Source organism: Malaclemys terrapin, chromosome 1, assembly GCF_027887155.1.
Source record: "Malaclemys terrapin pileata isolate rMalTer1 chromosome 1, rMalTer1.hap1, whole genome shotgun sequence".
NCBI lineage: Eukaryota > Metazoa > Chordata > Testudines > Emydidae > Malaclemys > Malaclemys terrapin.
In genome coordinates, this window is record NC_071505.1 from 323878454 (window position 1) to 323892317 (window position 13864).

Genomic DNA, 13864 nt, shown 5'->3' on the forward strand with positions numbered 1-13864 from the left:
TCATGCTCCATCCCTACTACTTACAATTAGCATCTAAAACTTGGATGGCAAAAGCACATGGTGTGTTGAGCAAGTGACTTTATAGGAGAAAAAAGGGTGCTGGGAACCCAGGCAGCAACTTGGACAGGATTTCCTCTTTGTGTGCACCCCACTATTCTATGGCCACGAGGAGGTGCACTCTGCAAGCTTGGGGGTTGATCACACCCACCTAGACATGTGGTAGAGCATGGACCTCAGGGAAATGCATGCTGTCCATTTGCAGAGCTCAAGTTATGGGCAGTGGCTAGAACATACAAGGCCCCCAGCTCCATCCAGCCCTATACTAGCAGGGCACACTTGAGTGCTTTACACTGATAAGCAGGTAAGAGTGTAATCCAAGTGATTTCAGAACCAGATTTAAAAGATCAGTAGAAGTTTGCTGTACTATCACACACAAATTCCTAGCCTCCTTAGCCCAAATATACATATCTAATGTACAACATTAGTTAAGCCCAGAGGCTACCTTACAGCAGAAACAAACAAAGAAACCGCTTTAGTCAATATAACCCCATTTCATGGAAGGAAAGCGTCGTTTATAATAACCGTACCAAAATGAGATGAAATGGGGCTGTTAATTTCATTTAATGCTCTAAGAGCAGCTAAATTGGATGTGCTTATCAGTTCATAACACTGCTGGTCAGAATTTGCATTTTCATATAAATCTCAGTGGTAAGAAACTAACATAGCCAACTGGTGAGAAGTGACACTTGTAAATAAATATGCCTTGTGAAAATCATGTAAGTGCTGCAGCAGCAAAGTATTCTACATTCTTGCCTTCCTTCCAGTCATCTTAAGTACATTTATCCATAAACACCATAACTGTCACATTTATTAGTTACACTTCTCCTTTTTATTGTGTTTGAAATGCATTTCAGGACAATTAGGCTATTCTGACACTGACATCTGTTTTCAGAAAAAGGTTTAAAAATCTGGTGTTCTGAAATTCCAGGACAGTTTATTTATGTATCAGGGATACAGAGGGGAGTAACAGCAGCACAGAAAAAAAAAATCATTGTTACAAGTTAAGATTGATCTTCCCAGTAAAGCTCTGTGAGTAAGTTCTCACCACTGTCCCCTCCTCCCCCCAAAAAAAGTTTCACTATTTCTTTCCATACTTCCATTTGTAGAAAGAATTCACTTTGGATTTTGGGTAAAAATGAAAGTCTGTTGCCATAGGAAAGATGGTTTTTTTCCACTTTTCTTCAAAGAAAAAAAAAAGGGTCATATAATAGAAAAGTATCTCCTCCTACAGCGCATCCATTATATACAAGATGATAAATTCACCATATACAAGTATAGAGAAGGCTAATGTGACAGACAAATATCAATGGCTGCTCTATGATAGATTCCATGTATTCTGCAGTAGTCCACAACATGACAAATGCACTTACCTCAGTTTCCCTCCTGACACAATCCCAACAGTCTTATTGCAAACAGCCCTTGTGGGATTACTTTATTACAAAAGCAAAGTCTCTGACAAGAGCCCTAAATACCTCTGTTTCTCACCCAAGTGCAAGCAGACATTAAACTCATTAGACCTCATCCCTCAATGCCCCACACTAATGCCTCTGACCATGCCCAAATTATCAGTCCTCTGCTGGCCTTGTACCAGGACATGTACCCCAGCCCTTATAACCAGAGTGCAACCCTGCTTTTCTCAGTGGGAAGTCTCACAGCATGTCTGCTAGGAGCATTCTTCCCAGGAGAACATCTTTCACTCCTCCTAGCCCACTCACAGTTATTCTGGGACCAGCTCTCTGGCTTTAAAGAGGTCAGTGGGTAAGATCCTGCACTGCTCCCCTGCCTTCAGCCCTCTCCAACTCTTGGCTATGGCTCTAGGGTTTAGAGTCAGAAGACAGCTCCCTCTGGCTGTTCTGCTTTCAGCCTTCTCCCAGGAACCACCTTCTGTTTCCCCCTGCAGCCATTCCAGTCTTCTGGTCTCTGGCAGCTCTCACTTGCCCTTCCTGACTGAACCAGCCTACTGGGACGCCCCCTATTAGAGTCTCTCCTTGATCTTTTATAGGCCCCAGATCCCGCCCACCCCTCATAATTGGCCAAATGGAGCACCTGCTGTGGCACTGACCTACTTCATTTACTGGGGTCAGCCACCCTATGACAGCATCACAACAAAAACCCCATGTCATTAAAGGTCTATACATCACCCAATACTGTAACAAATACAGACAACAAAAAAAGTTTTAAGAGCAAGATTTAAAGACTGAAATCCATAGATTCACTAATGAAGAGACCACGTCCAGTTAAGAACAACTCAAGCTTCTCATTTTCACCACACATTCATCCAAGTGGTGCAAAACATTGGGGCAGGGGGATGGGGTCCTTTTCTGGCTCCTCGGGTCACCTGGATGACCAGTTAGCATCATCTAAAAATGTCTTTGATCTTCAGTTCGTTAGGAAACTTCATCCCTCACTCCTGGAGGAGGACCTGGCCACAGTGATCCATGCATCTGTCACCTTCAGGCTGCATTATTATAATTCAGTGTATCTGAAGCTGAATGTGAAGTCAAGACAATGAACAGGCTCCAGCTGGTATAGATTGCAGCTGCCTGTCCTCTCCATGGTTTAGATCTCAGTGAACACATCAGCCTCAAGCCCTTCCCCTGGTTCCCAATCAGTTTCCAATGCCAGTTTAAGGCCTTGGTCCTTCTTTTTAAAGCAATTCATGGATCATTAAGACCAAATTTTCTATGGGAGAAGGAGATGGATTGTATTCTGGCTCATGCTTCACCAACAGCAAGATTAACTAAGGCCACCATGAGCAAACACCTATAAAAGAGTAAATTTAAATTCAATCCAGTTACTCATGTGCGTGAAGTTACTTATATAGATTAGTTTATGCAGGCTCAGGGCTTCAGTTCCAATTACCGATTCCAGTTCTGTTTGGGGCCTTTACATGCTACTGTAATACAAATAGATAAATGACACTTGTGATTATGTCATGCCACACTGAGGTTATAATTTACACGTTGAACTGGTGGTGTAGCACGCTGGCTGTTAGTCAAACACTTTACTTCTGCTGAGGAGGGCAAAGTTGATGTGAAAGTCACCTAGACAACGAGCACTGGACTGCAAAATACCATTTTTACAGCAGGGTTTCGCTTCCACCAGAGCCTGTTGTGATTTCATTGCTTCAATTTCAGAGAATTAGTCTTAGTTTTGAAAAATAAAAGGGATGATCCTGCAAACTCAGGCGAGTTGTCCTTATTCTTACAAGTACAGAGATTGACTTAAACAGTAATACTTGCCAGAGTGAAGAGTTCTCAGATAGGTTCAGAGTATGCAATATTGTCACAGAGTATCACTTACTCAGCTAAATAGCCCCTTTGAAGTCAACAGGGCTACTTGCAAGAGTCAGTACTACTCTATCTAAGGACTGCAGAATCTAGTCCATGAATAGGAGTTTTTCAAATTAGACTCTGTGTCTTAGTTTATTCTCTCAGTGCAGTTTTATGTCTAGAGCAATGAAAAGCTATCTGAATTACCTATAAATCCAATCTGAAACTCTGATTTTTGAGTTTGTTCAATGCATTCTGCTATATAAACTGTATCACAATTCCTTCTCAGTGTAGTCTTGCAACGTAGAGGTACCTAAACATAACAATTAGTGCAGAGAGAAAAAATGAGACCAGAATAAACAATATAGAGAAAAATAAACTTCAGTTGTTAGTGTTTTGTTTGCTTTCTTTGGGAAAAAAAAACAAATTCCTCATTGGGGGAAAAATCCCACTTAAATTTGAATTCCATTTCTTCTGTTTCAGCAACATTTTTATATCTATCTATTGTAAAGCCTACCAGCATTTAAAAATTAGTTGAGGTTGTGTTGCTATTACAAAAGGTTAAATGAATAGATTAGGAGATGCACAGCTGTTTATGGTTTTGGTTTATAGCTCTGGGACATCCCATTCTGGAGACGGTGTGTTCCAGTTCATTTTAACAGTAATTAGAAGTACCCCCGTAACGAGGTATTTCCTGCTGAAAACAACTTCATTAGTTTGGGTGATTTTATTGGTTTCCTTTAGGGTGAAGAAACTACTGCTAATAGTTGTAATTTAATAGGAAAATTACTGAAGCAAGAAATATTCCACTGAATCTTAATGAGGCATTAGACAGAAGTTCCTTTTCCAAATAATGAAATAACAGAAGAGCAGCTACCTGAAGACGTTATCATATGAATACATTTAAGCTGGCATTGCAGAGCCATTTTGTTTAAATAAAGTCATTAGGAAGCTATAGAGAAAAGGTGTGTCAATTGAACAAATTTTAAATAAATGTAGCTATGCCCTTGGGTATTTGCTCTATGCCCCCAACACTGGTTTTAAAGCAAAGCGCTGTCAACAAAACTGACCTTTAGAAAAATTGTCTTCTCTTTCAGTGAAAAAGGAGGTTTTTATGCCCCTCCCTCATTTATGGAGATCTCCCATAACTGGAAGGGACCTTGAAAGGTCATTGAGTCCAGCCCCCTGCCTTCACTAGCAGGACCAAGTACTGATTTTGCCCCAGATCCCTAAGTGGCCCCCTCAAGGATTGAACTCACAACCCTGGGTTTTGCAGGCCAATGCTCAAACCACTGAGCTATCCCTCCCCCAATCTTTCATGGTACTGAGCTTCTTCGATGGGATGCAGAGCACCCTCAGTACTCACTTATAGCACATCAGTTGCTTGTTATGGTGTGTCACGTGCCATGAAGGAGAAAGGATGAACTCATGGCTCAGATCTGGATTTTGTTCTTGCCTCAGTCACAGACTGTTTGACCTTAGAAATAGGGTCAGAGTGTGTCTTTAGACATGCCTGTCACAACCAGGATGAGGGTGATCAGACCCAGTAATCAAAGCAGGAGTCAGGTACTGGGAGGTCAGAGTCCGAGACAGGCCAGAGAGCAAACTGAGAATCAGACATCAGGAAGCAGGAGGGTCAGGTTACCAGTAGGTTGTGGTCATGCACCTGGTTACAGACAGAAATTAAATAGCAAAGTCAAGGACACACCAGGGTTAGAAGCCGGAGTATGAATATGAATGTCAGAGCATGAAAGAGTTCAGTGATTTTAAAGCACATTATGACATCAGCTCCAGTGCTGCAACTTTTTGGCCCATTGAAAAACAAACTCTTCACAGATGCCTCCAAATGGGGGCTGGGAGCAGCCCATTAGTGTCATGGAGCTAACTGATTGCCAGTCTCATATCCATCTGCAGCTATGACAGATGTAGAGAAGACATATGCACAGAATTGAAAAAGACACTAGATCTCGCATAAGATTTCATAACTTTCTCTATGGTTGTAGCTTTAAAGCAGAAACTGATCACAAACCACTGATTATAGACAAAAAAGGGACCTGGAGAAGCACCACCTAGGATTCAGCAACCTACTTTTCAAATATAGAAGTATGATGTGACCCTGAAGTTCCAACATGGGCATCACTTAGTAATGGCAGAGACACAAGAGTATATGCTCCATTTGACTACACAGCCTGATGATCTGGAACAAGCAGTAAACATACATGTGATCATGATAAAAGTATCATGTGCTGTATCTCCAGACATGAGGGATGAATTGGAGACAGAAACCAGTAAAGATGAAAGACTGCAAGCAGTGATGCAAGTGATAAGCAAAGGAGGAAAACATCAACATTTCCCACCTTTCTATTCCCATTATAAAAATGAGCTTTCTGGGAGCTCAGGAGTATTCTTAAAGGCAACACAAATCACGGTTCTCACCGTGATGAGAAGAAAAATATTGGAACAAATACACAACGGGCATCTGGGAATGCCCAAATAAAAAAAAAGAGCTAGTAAAGTTGTATGCTGGCCACAGATGAATAGTCACATTGAAGAAATAGTGAGAACAATGTGGAACAAGTCTACAGTACAGAAATTCCAGCAAAAAGAATCAATGATAATGCACAGACAACTCAATTCCAGGGGACAAGGTTGCATTGATACGTTCAACTTGGAAGACATCATCACCTGGTTATAATAGACTACTGTACCAATTTTCCTGAAGTAGTCACACCTGAAGATACCAGAGCAGCAGCAAGTCAGGCACATTAAGTCTGTATTTGCACATCATGGAATTCCAATACCAGTAATAACTGACAGACCACAGTTCAAGAAAAGGAAATTTCTGGATTTTGCTAAAAATGTATGACTTTTATCATGAAATATCTAGCCCCAGGCATCCTCAAGCCAATGGATGAGCTGAATCAGGAGTATATTCAAAAAAGCTAATATAAACAAACAGAAGAAAAGGAAAGTTGATAGTAATGAATATAAATCAGAAATTAGCTATTATAGAAAATTGATAAGGGAAGCCAAGGGACATAAGGCACAATAAATGGCCAGCAGAATTAAGACAATAAGACCGAGTTTTTGAAATATATTAGAAACAAAAAAATTATGATAATGGTATTGGTCCATTACTTGATGGAAATGGTAGAATTAGCAATAATAATGCAGAAGATGTAGAAGTGTTCAATAAATATTTCTGTTCTGTATTTTGGGAAAAAGAGATGATATAGTCTCATCATTCTTGATCATCATGATATAGTCTCATCACTTTTTCCATTACAATAGTATCTCAAGAGAAGGTTCAACAGAAGCTATTGAAGTTAAACATATTTAAGTGAGCAGGTCCAGATAACTTACTTCCAAGAGTTGTAAAAGAGCTGGTTGAGCAGCTAGCTGGACCCTTATTGAAAATCAACCTTAAGTCTTGGAGCACTGGCGGAGTTCTAGAGAGCTGGAAGATAGCTAACATTGTGCTAATTTTTTAAAAAATTAAATGGGATGACCTGGATCATTATATATCTCTAAGCCTCACATCAATCCTTGGCAAGATAATGGAGCAACTGATATGGAACTTGGTTAATCATGAGCTAAAGGAAAGCAAAGTAAATGCAAATCAGCATGGGTTTATGGAAAATAGATCCTGTCAAACTAACAATCTTTTTTTATTTTTTATTTTTTTTAGTTTACAAGTTTGGTTGATAAATGTAATAGTGTTGACATAACATACTCGGATTTTTATGAGGTGTTTGCCTTGGTACCACATGACATTTTGATTCTAAAAAATTCAAATGCCATAAAATTAGCACAGCACATGTTAAATGGATTAAAAACTGGCTAACTGATGGAATGTAATTGTAAATGGGGACTTGTAATCAAGCAGTTTTGTTTTCAGTGGGGCTACACAAGGATTGGTACTTGGTCCTATGCTATTTAACATCTCTGTCAATGACCTGGAAGGAAACAAAATCACTGATAAAGTTTGCAGGTTACACAAAAAATTGGGGGAGTGGTAAATAATGAAGGGGATGGGTCACTGATTCAGAGCTATCTGGATCACTTTGTAAACTGGACAGAAGCAAACAATATATGTTATACTATGGCTAAATGTAAGTTTATACATCTGGTGACAACAAATGTAGGCCATACTCACAGGATGGAGGACTCTGTCCTGGGAAACAGTATCTCTGGAAAAGATCTGGAGGTTGTGGTGAATAATCAGCTGAATATGAGCTCCCAAATTGACAATGAGCTAATGCCATCCTCGCATCCATAAACAGGAGAATCTCAAGTAGGGGTAGAGAGGTTCTTTTACCTCAGTATTTGGCTCTGGTGCAACAGCTGCTGGAATACTCTGTTTAGTTCTGGTGCCCACAATTCAGGAAGGATGTTGATAAATTGAACAGGGTTCAGAGAAGAGCCACAAGAATTATTAAAGGATTAGAAAACACACCTTACAGTGACAGACTCAAGGAACTCAATCTATTTATCTTTAAAAAAGAGAAGGTTAAAGGCTGAATTGATTAATCTGTAAATATCTCCATTGGAACAAATATTTAATAATGGGCTCTTCAGTCTCTCAAAGAAAGGTATAACACAATCCAGTGGCTGGAAGCTCAAGCTAGACAAATTCTGTATGGAAATAAGGTGTAGTTTATAATGGTGAGACTAATCTACCAAGGGTTGTGTTGTATTCACCTTCACTGACAATTTTTAAGTCGAGATTGGATATTTTCTAAAAGCTTTGCTTTAGGAATTATTTTGGGAAATGTCTAGGGCCTGTGCTATACAGGGGGTCAGACTAAGTGATCACAATGGTCCTTTCTGGCCTTGGAATCTATAAATCAACCTAATGAAGAACTTGATTAAATGGATGCAAGAGAAGATCTATATTTAGCACTATTAAAAACAAAGTCTTGGTGAGAATTTAACAAGATGGGCACTGACTAATCAAAGCTTCAGTGATCTAAGAAGAGCCATCTTCCCCATATTCAGTGACAAGGGTGGCGGAACAGTGCAGGCCAAGGGGCCATGCCCCCCTCCCCACACTTTTAAAAGGGCATAGCCCTCCCACTTTTTACTGGCCATAAGGACGAGTGACGGGGGCGAAGGGGCAGAGAGGAGCAAGCTAGGGTTGCCAGGTGTCTGGTTTTTGACCGGAATGCCCGGTCGAAAAGGGACCCTGGTGGCGCTGGACAGCACCACTGTTCGGGCCATTAAAAGTCCAGTTGGCACGGTTGCCTGACTCAATGCAGCTCCTGGAAGCAGCCAGCATGTCTGGCTCTTAGGTGGAGGGACCGCCAGGGAGGCGCCCCATGCTGCCCCTGCCCCATGCGCCGGCTCCACAGCTCCCATTGTCTGGGAACCGCAACCATGGGAGCGGCAGGGGCAGCACCTACAGGCACCTACATCTAGGAGCTGAGGGACATGTCACCACTTTTGGGGAGCCCACCAAGGTAAGCACTACCAGAAGCCCACTCCCTGCACCCCCTCCCACACCCCAACCCCCTGCCCCAGCCCTGAGCCCCCTCCCACACCCAAATTCCCTCCCAGAGCCTGCACCCTGCACCCCCTGCACCCCAACCCCTTGCCTCAGCCCAGAGCCTCCTCCCAAACTCCAAACCCCTCAGTTCCACCCCCCAGGCTGGAGCCCCCTCCTGCACCCCAAACCCCTCTTCCCCGGCCCCACCCCAGAGCCCACTCTCCTACCCCAGCCTTGAGCCCCCTCCCACACACAAACTCCCTCCCAGAGCCTGCACTGTGCACCCCCCTGCACTCCAACCCCCTGCCTAAGCCCAGAGCCCCCTCCCACACCCTGAACTCCTCATTTCTGGCTCCACCCCGGAACCCAAACCTCCAGCCCAGAGCCCATATCCCCTCCCACACCCCAACCTTCCACACTCCAAACCCCTGAGCTCCATCCCCCAACCTGGAGCCCCCTCTTGCACACCAAACCCCTCTTTCCCAGCCCCACCCCAGGTCCTGCACCCCAGACCCCTCCCACACCCTGAACCCCTCATTTCTGGCCCCATCCCAAGCCCTCACCCCCTCCTGCACCCCAAACTCCTGCCCCAGCCTGGTGAAAATAAGCGAGAGTGTGAGAGTGTGGGAGAGCGAACAACAGAGGGAGGGGAGATGGAGTGAGCAGGGGTGGGGCCTCGGAGAAGGGGCAGGGAAGGGACATGGCAAGGGTGTTTGGTTTTGTGCAATTCGAAAGTTGGCAACTCTAGAGCAAGTCGAGGGTGGAGTCTTGTGGGGGAAGAGGCAGCGTGGGAGTGGGGTCTCAGGGAGAAGGGGTGGGGTGGGGAATCGGGGGGGGGGCAGAGCAGCACAGAGGGGCAGGGTCATGGTTCAGGCACCTGTGGTCTTCCACTTTTAGGATGCTTCCGCCACTCCTGCTCAGTGATCACAGGTGAACGCAAACTCTTACAAAGGCATCAGAAACATTTGCACTCAAATAACTGACAACTTAGCTAAAAATAGTGAAGTGAGAGCAGCCCTACAAGCTGAAGCTAAATGGCGTCTGAGTAGTCTGTCCCTGACAAGGACTTGCCTAAAGAGGGCTGGCAGTACAGCAGATTTGGAAGATTGCGAAACACCCTAAGCATTTGATTGAGATGTTTAAGTTGTGTCAGAGCAACCGGAAGAATTGAGTCAGTAATTGTAATAGGTATCGTTTGTTAATTGAATAGTGTTTTAAAGAACTCTAGAAAGGGTTCTAAAAAATAGGAAAGACATTCTATAGATTAAGCCTTCCAGGTAATGTAGAGTTGCCACACTTCTTGTATCTTTGGATGCAGTCTTTGGTTTCCTATGATACTTCCTGCTGGGGCAGAAACAAAGAAGCCTGGGGCAGAACAGTCGCAGGTGGTAGCTACACAGGAGTGGAAAGTTTATCTCATTTCTGTACACAGTTCTGTTCAGAGCAAAGGGTTTATCTTGAAACTGGTCTACTTGTCGTTCCCACTGGTATCAAAACAGGTTTGTTCTCGGCCCAGCTCAACTATGCCTCTGCTGCTGCGACCATAGCTACCCCGCTATTTATACTCACGCTAGCTTGGTAAGAGCTAGCGCGAGCAGGGGAATCACACCCACAGTTGCCAAATTTCACGTGGTTAAATAAGCCCCCCGACTTTCACAATAAGCCAAAACTCAAACTAATCCCATTTCAAAACAAGCCAATCCCTAAGAACCCCAACACTCTATGTGACTAGATCCCCCCGGGCGTGCAGTCTGGGACTGTGGTGGGCCCGCTGTACACCCCTGACTCTCTTCCTCCCCTTACCCCTGCTTACCCTTTCCCCTGCTTGCCCCCCCCCCTTACCCCTGCTTGCTCCCCCCCCTTGCCCCTGCTTGCTGGGAGCCAATCAAAAAAAAGAAGAAACAAACTACAAGCCAAAAACTAGCCAACAAATAACTCACAAGCCAAGTAAGCCAAAAACAAGCCCAATTTCTGCATTTTTTTCATGGGTTTGGCCTGTCTGATCACACCCCTAGCTCGTAGTGTAGATGTACCCATAGGCCTGTGTTGTGCTTTGGCAATATCATTAAATAAGAGAATAGTAGCCACTAGTAACAGCTCATCCTGACTGCTAATTCAATAAATGATGAGTTTCTGAAGTCTTCTTTGATGTGCAGGGGGGAACTAATCCAAACCACAGTTTTAAAAGATATTTAATGACAGGAAGTGCAATGAGGCTTATTCCAAAATGAGCCTAATTGAAGATTACAAAAAGCAGCTTTTTGACACCTGCGAATAGCAGAGCAAGGAAGGATGAAGTGGTAGAATGTTATCTTTGATCCTAGCCTAAGTCAAGGAAGTTAAAAAAAAAATGTGCTTCTCTCTCAGCAGATCCTTCGGGCCTGGCAGGTACAAGATAAATTTAATCATTAATGTCCAGTGTGGGAAAGGGAAGAAGTTTGAGTCTTCTGATATTTAAACCAACATCGGCTTAACAAGCTTAGTACAAGAATATACCTGAAGGACCCAAATGGACAAAGATATTCAAGACGCAAATTCAAATTCTCAGGCATTTAGAACATACAGCCATGAGAAATGTTAGGAAAAGGAAAACATTATCTGGCCCAAAATGTCCCTTTGTAGAGAAAAGTTCTGGAGTAATGGTCCACAACACTCATTCCTCCATGGCATCTCCAAGTCCCAGCTTTCCAGACTACAGTATGTCCAGGATGCCACTGCCACTTCCTTACACTTACAAAGAAACATGAGCCTCGTCTTCAAAAGATTGCACTTGCCCCCTTTCACCTCAGGATCCAGTTCCAAACTCCCATTAATGCCATTGACTCCTGTTGAAATCAAAGGCAAAACTCCCACCAAGTTCAGTGCGATCAGGAAGTTCTATGGCCTGTGTTATACAGGTCAGTCCAGATTATCACAATGGTCTCATCTGGCCTTGGAATCTAACAAATTAAATCTCTAAATGACTTTTTATAGCATACCTCACTGGTCTCTTTCTACTCACTTCTCCACTAGTCTAGCACTGACGTCCTCTGTGTCCCTCTTCACAATCTCACCACAGCTGATACCAGACCCTTCTGCTTTGCATCTCCTACCTTCTGGAACATCCATGATGTACATTTTCCCCAACAACTGAGTCCCCATCTCATTCAATAATAAGCTAAAATGTTCTCCCTCGAATGGCTTTTAACTCACTTTTAAGAGCTGACTAGATTTCAAGTTGACACTGAGGGTAAACAATAAATAATAGCACTGTAAGAACGAAATTAAGAAGTATAGACAAGGACAAAAACTTTTCATCTGGTTGTTGTCATGAGATGGAGATGCAATGGACCAAAAGACATAGGAAGATGATTCCAGAAGACAGGAGCTGCAGGGCTATTGCATCAACTACAATGTTTCATGTAGTGAATGCTGGATAATAACAAGTTGTTTCTAAAAACTAACTTGTCTCTTTAGTAAAGAAAACTATTTATAGAGATGTGTCAACTTGCAGCTAGAATTCAAGCCACATGCACACAGACTGTGTACACATTCTGTACTATGGGCTACACATTCTGTACTGGTCTAAACCATGCCTTGTCTACATTGCTATTTTTAGCAGCGTAGTGTCCGCTTCTGAAGCCTTTCCCCTCCGCAGGGAAAGGCTCTGGCAACTAAGGGCAGCTGGAGCCTTTCCCCTTTGCAGGGAGAGAGACACTTTGGCAACAGAGAAAGGCTTCAGCAGCAGGGAGCTGCCAGAGCCTCCTCTCCTCAGGAAAAAGTTTGGCAGTGGGGGTGGGGAGTCTTCCAGCTCCCCGCTGCTGGAGCCCTTCTCCTCTGGTAGTGGGAGAACAAGGCTCTGGCAGCAGGGGCAAAAGGCTCAGTCTTTCCCGCCTCTGCCAGAGCCTTTCACTGACATGTGTAGCTACACACCATAGTGTAGATGCAGTGTGCTTTTCACTGCAGCATGTAGCTACATGTACACTGCATGCCACCTAAAGTCATCTGTAGCATAGATGCAGAGAGATTGGGAGAAGGCCGCTAGGTACTCAGAACTGTTTACAACCCTTTCTCTAATTTTAACCAAAAGTGGGCAGTTATGTACTGGAGTGGCCAGATTGCTCAAAAAGCATCACATACCATACTGACAAAGTTTCCACAACTGATTCTTTAAGAGAAACCAACAACCTGCCCTCCCTAAAGGAGGCATTAGCAGCTTCTACAAGCTGTTGACCCAGTGCTAACCCACCAGGCTTTCAGCAGCCAAGGAAGCAATAGACAATCTGTGGAACAAATACCTCTGGGCCTGATCCAAAGCCCACTGATGTCAATGGCAAAATATCCCCCATTGACTTCAGTGGGCTTTGTAACAGGTTTTCAGGGAGCATCACTGACCTGAGCTCAACCAGAGCAGACTTGCCTTTCTCCCTTCCATCTCACCCTGCATCCACATAAGCAGCTGGCTTGGTTGGAGTGTGTTTAACCTAATACAGAAAGAACCCAGAAATTCTCTCATAATAGGAAAGAATTTGAAGCAGCCACCAAATCTGGGGGTACAGTTTGTATAAGAAAAACTGTGCAAAATGAAATTTCATGGACAGTTTAGAAGAGTGCTTTGGAAGTGCAGTGAATGCTGTCACTTTTTAATCATCATTTTTAAAAATTATATATATTAAAAATAACACATTGACCCTCCACTCCATCCCACAGGGAGCCTGCACAAGAGGGAATAGATCCCCAGGTTGCATTACTTTTTGCACTCAGCCCCTCTAGGCTCAGTGACTTCCCTTCACAGGTGGATTCCCTATGAGGGAAATAGTGAGCTGGAGGGATTTGAGGGAACCTGAGCCAGCCCAATGACACAGAGATTGATTGTGCCTAGTGGTCAGGGCACTAGCCTAGGACTTGGGACAATGAAGTTCAATTCTCTGCTCTACCACAGAATGCCTGTGTGATATTGGCCAACTCACTTTACCTTCCTATGCTTCTGTTCCACATCTGTAAAATGGAGATAATCCCTCCCTCATTGGGGTGTTGTGAAGACAATTACATTCAAGGGGTGTCAGGT